At 34.4% G+C, this 14015-nt stretch overlaps 1 long non-coding RNA gene across 1 annotated transcript; it reads right to left on the reverse strand.

Annotated features, from left to right (window-relative positions):
- Nucleotides 1-7727: 7727 nt before the first annotated feature.
- LOC123544974 (uncharacterized) lies at nt 7728-9785 on the reverse strand. The gene is made up of 2 exons (XR_006685219.2): nt 9324-9785; nt 7728-8345 (listed from the first exon to the last, which is right to left on the reverse strand). It is a non-coding gene; the product is annotated as an uncharacterized LOC123544974 (long non-coding RNA).
- Between the last annotated feature and the right edge of the window lie 4230 nt (nt 9786-14015).

Genomic DNA, 14015 nt, shown 5'->3' on the forward strand with positions numbered 1-14015 from the left:
TGAGTATTTGTAATCATCATAAAAGTTTGAATGTCATACAGTGGTTATTGATAAACAAAAGGACCAAGATGGCCCTAGGTCGCTTATCTGAGTAACACACCATAACAGTGTAAACATGTTTTACCTAGTGATTTTATGGAGACATAATTATATTCTGACCAATTTTCATTAGGATTGGATCAAAAAACGTGGCTTTTCTAGTGTAAACAAGCGTTTTCTTTGTCTTGACCTAGTGACCTAGTTTTTTACCCCACATGACCCAGATTCGAACTTGTCTAAAATTTTATGAAGACAAACATTCTGACAAAGTTTCGGGAAGATTGGAGCAAAAAAGTGTGGTCTCTAGAGTGTATTAAAGCTTTTCATTTGATTTGACCTAGTGACCTAGTTTTTTGATTCCACGTGACCCAGATTTGAAATAATCCAAGACTTCATGATAACAAAACATTTCGACCAAGTTTTATGAAGATAGATAAAAAAATGTGCCCCCTATGGTGTAAACAAGCTTATTCTTTGATTTGACCTGGTGACCTAGTTTTTGACCCAACATTAACCACATAAAATTCATCCGATATTTCATGCAGACAAACATTCGGACCAAGTCTCATGCACATCAAATGAACAAGAGTGTTAACAAGCTTTTCCTTTGATTTGTCCAGGTGACCTAGTTTTTACCTCATATGACCCAGTTTCAAACTTGGCCTAGGAATCATCAACATAAACATTCTGACCAAGTTTTATGAAGATTGGATCATAAATGTGGCCTCAATGGTGTTACCAAGCTTTTCCTTTGATTTGACCGGGTGACTTAGTTTTTGACCCCATATGACCCAGTTTCAAACGTGGCCTAGAAATCATCCAGATAAACATTCTGACCAACTGTCATGAAGACATGACCCAGTTTCGATCCAGGCCTAGAGATCATCAAGATAATCATTCTGTACAAGTTTGTATCAAATCAAAGCATAAATGAAACCTCTATACGACTGAAAGGGCCAAATAGAAAATGTTGCCACTCTAGAACCCGTGATGGAATCTAGCTGGTTTTCGAAACGAACCGAGATCTTATTGTGACTTAAGTTGTGTGTAAGTGTCGTTAAAATCAAATATAAAATGTCACTTCTATCGTGTTCACAAGGTAAAAATTAACAAATTTTTGGCTCTTTCAGGGATCAATCAGGGGCCGTAACTCCGGAACCTATGATTGGGTCTGACAGATTCATCATGGAATCCAAGATTTATTGTTGTTGAAGATATTTTGCAAATTTGTATCAAATCAAACCATAAATGAAGTCTCTATATGGCTGCAAAAGTCAAAATAGCCAAGTTTGGCCCTTTAAGGCACTGGACCCATTATAGTAATATTTATCGCTCACCTGACCTATGGACCTAAGGATCAGATCATCAAGATTAACATTCTGACCAAGTTTCATTAAGATGTCATAAATGTGGCCTCTAAAGTGTTAACTAGCTTTTCCTTTGGTTTGACCTAGTGACTTAGTTTTTGACCCCACATGACCCAGATTCGAACTTGACCTAAAGATCATAAAGAGTGTTAACATGTTTTTCCTTTGTTTTTTGACCTGGTGACCTAGTTTTTGATCCCACATGATCCAGATTCGAACTTGACTTGATTAAGTTTCATAGAGATAAAGCCATGAATGTGGCCTCTAGATTGCTAACAAGCTTTTCCTTTGATTTGACCTGGTGACCTAGTTTTTAATCTCAGATGATTCAATATCAAACTCGTCCAAAATTTTATTGAGGGTAACATTCTGACCAAGTTTCATCAAGATACGGTCATAAATATGGCCTCTAGAGTGCTAACTAGCTTTTCCTTTGATTTGACCTGGTGACCTAGTATTTGATCCCACATGACCCAGATTCGACCTTGACCTAAAGATCATCAAGGTTAACTTTCTGACCAAGATTCATGAAGATACAGTCATAAATATAGCCTCTAGAGTGTTAACAAGCTTTTCCTTTGATTTTTCGACCTGGTGACCTAGTTTTTGATCCAACTTGACCCAAATTTTGACCTTAACCTAAAGATCATCAAGATAAACATTCTGACCATGTTTCATACAGATATTACCATAAATGTGGACTCTAGAGTGTTAACTAGCTTTTCCTTTGATTTGACCTGGTGACCTAGTTTTTGACCCCAGATGACCCAATATCGAATTTGTACAAGATTTTATTGAGAGTAACATTCTGACCAAGTGTCACTAAGATTGGGCCAAAATAGTGACCTCTAGAGTGTTAACAAGCTTTTTCTTTGATTTGACCTGGTGACCTAGTTTTTGACCCCAGATGACCCACTATCGAATTCGTCTAAAATTTTATTGAGGGTAACATTCTCACCAAGTTTCATTAAGATTGGGCCAAAATTGTGACCTCTAGAGTGTTAACAAGCGTTTCCTTTGATTTGACCTGGTGACCTAGTTTTTGACCCCAGATGATCCAATATCGAATTGGTCCAAGATTTTATTGCGGGTAACATTCTGACCAACTTTCATTAAGATTGGGCTAAAATTGTGACCTGTAGAGTGTTAACAGTAAAATTGTTGACGACGGACGACGCCGGACACATGGCGATCACAAAAGCTCACCTTGAGCACTTTGTGCTCAGGTGAGCTAAAAATGGAATCTGTTTGGTATATTCTTAAAGTCGACCGTGTTTCGCACTGTGTTGCATTTTTTAAACAACTTTTACCGTACCGTTTTTTATAATCTTTGTATAGTTTATGGTAATTCCTCAAGCTCAAGTAGACGCCTCAGTCACAATCAAATGCATTTTTTTGTTTCACTTGGGGTCAAAAATAAAAGTTTGTAAAACTCTTTTATTTTGAAATGTTAATTTACCATATACCTTGGTTCTACAAAAACAATGGTAGTTGTCGTTGTCTGATAGTTCGACAATATTTTTTTTTCGATATTAAGATGAATCTTCAGGGAAAAAATAAAACAGACATGACCATTTTTAAAGGACTGTTTTATTCAAATAACTCTTTGAGACCCAACAAAATTGTTACCACATGATAAGGTACATAAAAGTAATGCAGAAAACCCAAAAAAAAACTAATAAATTACACAAAGATTTGTAGTTATTATCTTCTTTTGAAGTTCAAAATTCTAGAAATTTTTGTTTTCTACTTGCTTTCAGTTTTTGCATACCTTTTGAAATGCATTTATTCAACTCAAATATGTTATTTTCTAAAAATTCAGTCATTTCTCTTCAAATAATGGTCTCATTTTTGTGATTACGACTATGTTTGGCAGAGATATCGCAATTTTAAAATGAAAGCCGAAATTTACCCAAAAAGTCTACGGACAAGACATCATCGCCAAGTGCTTTCTACATAGGTATTAGAAGACAGTCTTTTAGTTCTGTTGAACTTTTTATGTTTAAAATGACCAAGAACAAGTAAATAACAAACAAATTTATGAAAAGAAGTATAATTGACGGTCTTCGGAATGTGTCTTCGAATAATTGAAGGATTTGAACAACTGTGACTAAATCAAAATGTCATTATGTGACAAGTTCTGTGCTATTGCTTACATAAATTAGGACTAATTGTTTTCATATTTCACTATATACTAAAAATAGTGATACTTGGAAGGATCCTCACTGAAATAGGCTGTTAAAAATCTCCTTCAGCTTGGTGTCTACGGACAAGACATTTGACCATAATTTCTGTCTAAAAGACAGATAGAGTAATAATGTTTCTGATCAATGCTCATGCATTTAATGGGCTGAAGAACTGACCTTGCAGCCTGTTATGTACACCATTTAGACTACGTTTATTTATCTGTAATAACTTTTAACCTCAACTAAACAAAATAAACCACAATCTTCCTGAAATTGGATGGTGGAAGAAACCACCTGACTAGACTTTGTTGAGGCAAATATATTTACATGCTGTTATCAACCATATCAGTCAAGAAATGGTAAAAAAGTATAAACACAAAGTTTAACATGAAGAACTCTATGAGTTCATCTAAACATGTTCATTAAAGTAGAAACATTAAAAAAGTAGGAAGAACTTGTTAAACTTATAGCTCACGAACAACATCTTAACAAGATTACAACTGTGTCTTAAATGGAAAACTAATGAAACAAACTCCCTTGCTGACTGCTTAAATAGCTGTATGTTGTAAAATACTCATGACATTTATTCTGTGAGATCCATTTATGTTATAACTCATACTAATATTTTAAGTAGTCCTGCAAAATAAAATTCCTGTGAATTTTAACCTGTTTACAGAATAATTAAATGTTCACTGTGATAAGTTTTTATCACTTAGTTTTGAGTCAGCTAATGACTTACATATTATGCTTTTTTCTTAAAATTTCCAAGATACATTATCTTTTTCTAGCCAGTAATATTTTTGATTAATATTGACCTTTTTCCATTATGTAAGATAGTATGACTGGAGACAAAGTTTTTTAACTATCTTTTTATCACATTTACTTCTTTTTTTCATGTTATCACCTATATTAATATTATTTTCTTAAAAAAATACTGGAACAAATGTTATTAAATCAAATCGTAAATCAAACTATGATTTCAAAATTCTAGACCTCTGCCTCTGATGCATGTTTGGAAGTTGGCAGTTACTTGCAGAGAACATGTTTGTACAGTACAGAATCAATTAACAATTGTTAATTTACATAACTGAAATTCTGTTGAAAAAGGGCATTAACCCCCCAAAAACAAACAAATCTAAATAGCTCTCATTTTTGAAAGGGAGAAAGCTGCTAGGAGACTACGTTAATCACATAGTAAATTGCTTGTAATTTCTTTTTTAAGATGTTTTAAACTGCTTCAATTTTATGTGATTTCAGTCAGTTACAGAATAAAAGTTGATCGGCAAATGAATAGAATGAAATCTTGAAAACCAATCACCATTATATCTTGGCCCTGAAGAGCACAGAAATATGCCATATTGAGTGGATTATAACAAAATGTTTAAGTTGAAAGTGGACAGCCCACACCATGTCTAACAATAGATCATACTCCACTAAAATATGACCAAATGTCAAATGATTTTGCTTCTATCTTCTCATTCCTTCTGTTTTACTACTAACTTGTAAAAGATTGGGGTTTTTTTGCATTTCAGAGTCTCTTGATTTATTTCAAAGAACTCTTGATATATTTCTAAGGTCCATTGCTAGTTTTTATTGAAAACAGAAAATATATTGAATAGTATTTGCGTAATGTCTTGTCCGTAGACACCATAATTGCATGACTTGTTTTTGCCATAACAAAGGGAGGGTTAGAAAGAAATGTATTATTCCTTTTTTGATAGCTTTTAACATATATATAAGTCATGTATAAGATTAAAACATATTCTATATCCATTGTACTTCTCAGATTCAGATTGTACACACAAGAATAAATGGGTAACATTTTGCATTTGGAAGAAGTAAGTTTCATTAGAAATATATTTATTCTATATTTTGTATAAACATTAAGTGTGGTGTATCATTGAAACTTGATAAATAGCTCCAGTATGATTTTATAAATGATATTTGTCAAAAAACCTTCGTTTCTTTAGTGTCTACGGACAAGACATGTGTCTACGGACAAGACATTTTGCAATTCAACAACTATTTATATCTATATAACCCAGTTTAATTCCGTCTAATGTTTATCAACTTAGACACTATCCTAGCAGCTTTCATAGCAACAGTGATTAAACTCTAATATTGCATCCTTCACAAAGAAAATAGGTGTCTACGGACAGGACAAAAAAATTGGCGCATTTATCATTGTCTGTTCAGAGTCAAACTTGAGGAGATAAGAAACTTCCACCTGAAAGAATGCTATTATTTTCAGAAGAAGGTAGACTGAAGTTCACACAGAGACAAATAAGACAGTAAAAAAAGAATTATTTTATAATGAAATCACATATCTGATATGAGGAAGAGTAAAAAGGCAAAATATATAACAAAACGGTCATGTCAGTCTTCAGTACATAGCTTCTGTTGTGGGTGACATAGACAGTTGAAATAACTTGCAGCTGAAAGAAGACGAATTTTCCTGTAAACCAAACAGCACAAAAAGGTCTTGTTGGTTCGGGTTTTATTTAAAATGAAAAGACAAAAAGCACATTTTTTAAGGTGAAACAATATAACGCTGAATGTTGGCCTTTTTTCTGTTATTGGACAGCATGGCGTTCGTTTTAAATGTACATCAGCTACCTGATAGTAGTTTTACCTGCAACTGGGTAGTGATATGTAACTCCTGAAGTGCTGAAGACAGAATATATAAACATGCACTTTTAAATTTGGGTGTATAACATGGAGCACCTAAAAAGTATGCATTTGATTGTGACTGAGGCGTAGAGACAAATTTTAAAGTGATGGCCACTATCCAAAACGTTTGCAGAGAATTTATTATACCATTAATTTTGATAAAAGAAACATCAAACTATTTGGCAAACAATTATAAATCACAAAAATAAAACAGTCAATATCATTTTTTCTAGGGTGCCTCAAGTAAACGGATTTAATGAGACAGAATTCTAATTCCAACACTGAAGAGTTAAGGTCGAATTCTGCGGATCTGTTTTGAATTTTGCTCACTTCATTAAAAAATAACCTTGGGGCAGAAGTAAAACCTACCTACATTTCTTTCACAATATGTAATTTAAAGAGTGAAGGCAAAATAGAGAACTTTTACCGCATGTAACTCAGTATTTCTAAAGATGTCTTAGGGCCCCTTGTGTTTCAGCTCTAGGTAAACTCACTTTGAACAGCAAGAAATTGCTTATCAAATGAAATTTTACCACTTTTGTACAATAAATCAGTAATAAGTATTGAAAGAAGTAAAAACGTACTAGAAAAAAGGAAAATAATGGAAAAAAATTTTGGTCCCAGTGGGGCTTGAACCTGAAAATTTCAGTCGAAGTAGGTTAATGGTAGGAATTGAATACACTCTATTACGGGTCTAATAGCTTAAGGGGCCATAACTCTGGAACCTATGATGGGATCTGACCAGTTTTCGAAAGGAACCGAGATATTATGCCAATACAAGTTGTGTGCACGTTTGTTTAAAGCTGATTGCAAAATGTGGTCTCTATCGTGTTCACAAGCCAAAAATAGCAAATTTTGACACTTTAAGGAGCCATAACTCTGGAACCCATGACGGGATCTGGCCAGTTTTCGAAAGGAACCGAGATATTAAATCAATACAAGGTATGTGCAAGTTTGATTAAAATTGATTGCAAAATGTGGTCTCTATCGAGTTCACAAGGAATTGTGGACGGACGACGGACGAAGGGCGATCAAAAAAGCTTACCCTGTCACTACGTAACAGGTGAGCTAAAAACAGTTGAATTTTAGGTCACTATGATCGTGACCTTTGACTTACTGACTTCAAAAACATTAGGAGTCAAGAACATTGACGTTATATTATGACTTCTTAAACTACATGCGCATTTTTATTATTTACACTATCTTTCAAATGTTTCAGTAACTGATCCTATATAACAGGACTGGTGTTCCCTCCCTCGGAAATTGACACGAAACCCTCGCAAGCCGGCTCGGTTCATTTCCCGCTGTCCCTCAGGTAGAGAAAACCCTGCATGTAATTTACCTTCTAATGTCAGTGTGACTTAGTTTGGTTTTAAACAAATCCAAGCACATGTGGTTTTATTTTTGGGGGGAAAAAACAAAAATGGTGATGTGGCAGGATTATACTGATATAAACGCCTAAAACTACAAATATCATTTTAATTCCTCTTTTTCTTCATTTTCAAAACAATAATATAATGTGGACTTTAAAAGACTTCTATGAAACGGCCATATAAATAGTATTACTATACTGAAATAATAGAGAGGCTATTATTAGCTGAAATATTTTGAGATAGAGTGTATGCTCTAGTACGCACATACACATGTGATAAATTATGGCTAACTGACCTATAATTAAACAAGGAATGAAGAAATAAATAACATCTAGCCGGAATATCACAATTACAGCATACCGTGTTCATTACTGAACAAGAAATAAGCCACCAAATAATGGTAAAAGAGTTTAGACAAATGTAATTTTTCACAAAAAATGCGTATAAACGGCACAAAATGATACAGTATCACAGTTTTTTATGTCAAAGTATTTATGTGCACTTAGTTGGAAATTTAAAGATCACTATCACATTTTTGTCAATTAACATCAAATCAACCGTCCTGTGTGAATGCCACAACTTCTACTGTCGTCGCTAAATGTTTCTCTATAAATCCTCCATAATGATCGTTGAAATTCTATTTTGAACAATGTTCTTCTATGTAAGTTTTGTGTTTTCTGCACGCCAGATGGTACTGGTTTTGACAGTACCTGAAAAAAAATGACAAAAGGGTAAAGAACACAGCGCTAGTGGTGCTACGCAGCAAAGACGTACATTTTGTTATGATTTACAGGGACACGTATTTAAATTATCTCTCAAAATACACAGAGAGGGGCTACAGATAATATATTAGTCCTGTAGTCCTACAATGCCTATTTAGACGAAGCTGGGATATAAAGTTATATCCACTATTCCAGCCAATTGAACATGTCCGTTCACAATATGTCAAGAGAGGTTTAAGGTATACTTTTCCTGAATGAACACACAATTGAGATATAAAGTACTTTTTCCGATTATATCAATAAGTAGTATTTGACTTATAAAGAAATGAACAAGGAGAGACACGTATAATTATGACCTAGTTTAATCATCAAAGATCGAATTTAAGAGGTTAGTTTATACTAATTAGTTATAGGTCGACTGTGGAGCAAGTTCTACAACTTATATTAATCGCTCTCGGCACCTCATTCCTGATGGAATCCAACGCCACGAGGGTATGAGGGAAGAAGTTTCCCTTTTAATGCTGAGCGCCAAGCAAGGGAGCTACTGGTACGTGTGTACCATTTTTCACGTCTTTGGTTTGACGCGGCCGGGGATTGAACCCATGACCTCCCGCACTCGACGCGGACGCTCTACCATGAGGTTAGGAGGAGACGCTTGGCCTAGTAGCATGTAATTCCTATAACATTCCCATTTTATTTGAAAGTCAACGACAAATCCAGCCATTTATATGTATATATGTGTATTTTTAGTGTTCTGCGTTCAAGCCCCTGCTCATAGTACTTTATAGTGCACAGACACTTGGGTATTGACATAGATCTATATTAACAAGTATCGTTTCGCATTTTTCATCAAGAATAGAATATAAAGTTCGCTTATATAAACATATCTTATTAATGTGTTCAATTCATTAGATAAATGTATTGTGTCTATTTTTATTGCGAGAAGTGTAAAGATCAATGTAATACCAGAATCCATGTTATTCCCGTTTGCCTACTTGTTTGCCCATCTTAAATCCTATCACACCACCGATAGCTAATCCTGCTATAAACGTTAACCCGGCGACGACAACCAAGACCGTGCCACTCGCCTCGACCTCCAAACCGTCCTTCCCTATCTCAATATCCAATACATCCGGCATGTTTTACGTATCTCTAAACAAATACTGAATGAACGACCTAGCAATTCTATCTTTACACTGCCCGCAAAAATAATTTAGCACATACTGACTCGTTGGAGTGGCAATATCATAATGTAGTATAGAAATACTGAGATTAAAGGACAACAAATCCAGTATTATATACAAAAAAAATATATGAGTTTGTCTTCACTTAAAACCGTAAAACAAATAAAAACAAATAGAGAAATACCGATGTAAAATGACCCAACTCGGTTAAGACTGGTCGCAAAATATGTATCACTTACAAAAATCAAACACAATTATTGGGGTACCTTGAAGGATTACTATTTCATAAGTTGCTCTCTTGTTTTCTTCTCCTGTCTTTTGAAAAACTCGTGTTTCTTTTTCAAGTAAGCAGTTCTTAGTCCTCTTAATGTATATCCAGTTATAACACCCAAAACAAACGCAAGCCCAGCGAATAATGTCGCACTTCTCTTCTCTATAGTGCTACCTTCGATCACAACTCCGACGTCCACCCCAACGCGTGTTGCCATTTTTACGCCTCCTGTTTATATTTTGCTTGATTGAAATTCTTCATTTTTTGAAGAGGGCATCAAATTGACATTTTAATGGGATCTAAATCACTTTTGAAACACATTTATCTACCTTATGGAAGGTATTTGTATTGGCGGAACTGACATTTGAAAAAATACAAAATAAAGAACTGATATTGCATGATAGAGCAGCTGATTGCATAGATATTAGTCACACTGATTTTCTTTTTAATTTTCCAAGAGAGCGTACCCTCGGACTTAGTCCCAATCTGTGTACTGTCCGTCCAGACTGAAATAAAATTAAAGTAATAATTACGTCGTGGGTTTGACTAACTCAGACCTGTCAAACCCTTCAATTCAAAAGCCTATCCACTCCTGGTAGGGACAAGGCATTTCTTTTCTAAAAGTCTACTCTTTATTTTTGCAACTATCAAGTGAAAAATCACTTTTGAGAAAGATTTTTGAGAAAAGTATGACGCTGTAGAGAAATAATCTATAAAACTATTGTAGCCCATACCAGGAAGGTCGTAGATCTATCAGTTGTTCCAGCCCATACATAATATGGGTGACTATTCCAGTAGAAATTTTAAACCATTTTAATTGTTTTTATGATAGCCAAGTTTAAAATGCAGGATGAAAACCACACTTAATTGGGTATCGATTTAAAGTTATATCTGACAGACTATTCAGTAATCATTCATATTTGGTGTCCATCTGCTTTGAGAAGCTAGGGCACTCACCTTCGGCCTATAGTATAACCACCGATGCTTTGATTATAATTTCAGCATATCATTGTGGAGGATCTAACTTTCTGTTGTTTTTCTACCATATATGAACTATGTATTTTTATAGAAAGAATATGTTTATTCTCGTATAAACATTTGTGATCTGGCATCAATGAAACGTTAGCGTGGGCGGGTCTTTATATCTGTTTTGTCCATTTATTTTAAGGATCTATAGTAAGATATTTATTATGATTTTCTGAAGCACTCAAGAAATTTAAAGGACAAGGATAAAGATTTTTTTAAATCCAACCACTATTGAAAAAGAAATGGCAGTTTGAAATTTAAGAAAATTGCTGATCATGGAGGCAGCCATTTTGTGTGTTTATGACGTCATTTACACACTGCTGAATTCTTTATTTAGCAAATAACCTTTAAAATAGATTAATTTTATATGTTTCTTGACTGTTAGATGTAAAACATGGTAATTTCTTTCATTATAGCTAAAAAAATTAGAGAAATTATTTTATAGAAATAAGTAAATACAATTCAAATATGTGTCTAGAAATTTAATAAATCCGCCATTTTGTTTTTTGTTGCCATAGAAACAAAATGACCGCCATTTTTATCAAATATTTAAATGCTCATAACTTACTCATTTTAAGTCGATTTTGAAAATTCTTTCACTTCTTTAAATGATTAAAGAAATCCAAGCAGATGGAATTAACATCAAAACAACATTACCTTGCCCTTTAAAAACGCTTCATCTAAGAACTGAAAGAATTCTTTCAGTAAGATTTTAGTAATGTGTATATCTATCATATCTGCGAAATTTATTCGTGTTTTTTTGTACTATTTGAAGCATGACTACCACTCACGAAACTGCGGTTACAAACCTACGTATTCGACAGTCGGAAACTGGGAAAATAATATTGAATATCTGCTATATGATAAAGTTATTGACCAGGATTTCTAACTGTTACATTTCAAAATGCTTTCGTTGTGACATACTGCTTCAACGAAAGATTTTTTTTAAAAAATACGGCTACTTTCGACGATTTTAATAAACATGAGCTGAATTTCAGAAAAGCCTTTGGAAAGACATGAATACCAATACGAGCTCCATGTGCACAGGGGGCCCTAAACGCTTAACCTAGTTCTTACACCCAAATAACCTAGCATTTCATGTGACATAAATTTCACAGAGAGAAACAATTAGACAGTTTTATGTACATCAGGTAGATCATTATCAGGTTTTCTGACAGGTACCCCACTTTTGAACTTGACCGAGATTTCATACAGATAAACATTCTGACAAAGATTTATGATGATCAAATTGAAAAAGTTGTCTCCATAACTGTTCAAAAAGATTTTTCTACGATTTTACCGAGTCTTTTCCTACGTGACCTAGTTTCAAATTTATCTTACATTTAAAACAGACAAACCTTCCGGCCAAGTCTCACGAAGATTAGGTAGAAAATGTGACCGTTTGAGTGTTAACAATGTCTGTGATAGACCCAGTGCCCTAGTATTTGACTGAGCCAAACTTTCTGACATTTTTATGAAGACCTAATGGAAAGTGTGGTCAGTAGTGTTAAGAAGTTTTTTTTTCTATGATTTGACATTGTTATCTAGTTTTTGTGACCCCAGGTAAACCAATTTTGAACTTAATCTAGATTTAATAGAGACAAACATTCTGACAAAGTTTTATAAAGATCAAGTAAAAAATGTTGTTTCTAGAGTGTTAACAAGCTTTATGTATGATTAAACCCAGTTACCTAGTTTAGAATGTCAGATAAGCCAGTTTTAAATTAAACTTTAATTTCACAGATGAGCTAAAAATGTAAATACAAGCCACGGATGCTATTTCCCGATTGTTTTAATTGGTATAAACAACAGTGGGACGTCTGGCAAATCGTCCAAGACACGCTAGTGCAGCTGATGGATTTGCCGGAAGTCTGATTGTGGTTTATACCATCCTTACACAAACTTTTTCAAAGGCATCTTCATATATCTATATCTATTATAACTTTCATATATAGCTGAGTCAAGTTGCACTTTGATTTGATTTATCAAATTGATGCATTATATTTTTATGAATGTCATATCTTACTCCGTAGTCCTTTATGTCTTGTGTAAACTCTGTGGTCCGCTATATTATATTGTACACCGATTTTATTTTATGATGTCAACTCGAGCATAAAAGACTCAAGTTCGTGAGGGATTGGTCAGCTTTGCATTTTATTCGTATAACAACTTTTTAACGCATGACACCTTATACATTATTCTGAGTGAATGGAAATTTCTAGCTATTTCACAGCATATATTTTCTGTAAATGCCCTTACTTTTGGACGTCTTTATTTCAGTAATTTATATTCATCATTGAACGTTACATACATATGCCAGCTAAGACATTTTTATTTGTATTAGTTCATTTAGTGACAAACGCCAGGGTTGTATTGTTTGTAAGCTTGGCGTACTCTGTTGCATTGTAATTCGTTTTGTTTCTCGTGCATATGTTCGTACCATACAATTAAGTTAATTACTACGACAGTGTTGGTGTTGCTACCGAATCAACACCATCTACACTAACCTTAGGATGCATAAAACATCGTAAATTTTACATACAAGTTTTCCCCACAGACGGATGCCTTGATGTTCTTGGTAAAAAACTGAGTAGATTTGTTATAATTCTGTTTGAAATCATCTGTTGCTTTAAGCACATGTTAATACATGTAGGTAGGCTATCCTGTACAGTGGTGTCTGCAGTAGAAAATGGCTGACACAGTTTGTGCTGCTACATGCTAACATTTCTCTGGCATTGCAATGTCTTATCTCACCCAATCCAAATAGCAAGAATGTTCGTTGATTATTCCAGTATAAAACCTTACTTGTATTGGTAACAAGAGCTCGTAGAACACAAAATGGCGTTCTCCAGCAATCGTCCTGAAACGGTTAACTGTTCTGGGTGACTTTGACCTTGACCTTTGACTTAATGACCTCAAAATCAATAGGGGTCATCTGCTGGTCCTCCCTATCAAGTTTCGTGATCCTAGGCCCAAGCATTCTCAAGTTATTGTCCGGAAACGGTTTAACTGTTCTGAGTCACCTTGACCTTTGACCTACTGACCTCAAAATCAATAGGAGTCATCTGCTGGTAATGACCAACCTCCCCATCAACTTCCATGATCCTAGACCCAAGAGTTCTCGAGTTATCATCCGGAAATCGTTTAACTGTTCCAGGTCGCTGTGAACTTGACCTT

This window comes from Mercenaria mercenaria, chromosome 1 (assembly GCF_021730395.1).
Source record: "Mercenaria mercenaria strain notata chromosome 1, MADL_Memer_1, whole genome shotgun sequence".
In the NCBI taxonomy this organism is placed as follows: domain Eukaryota; kingdom Metazoa; phylum Mollusca; class Bivalvia; order Venerida; family Veneridae; genus Mercenaria; species Mercenaria mercenaria.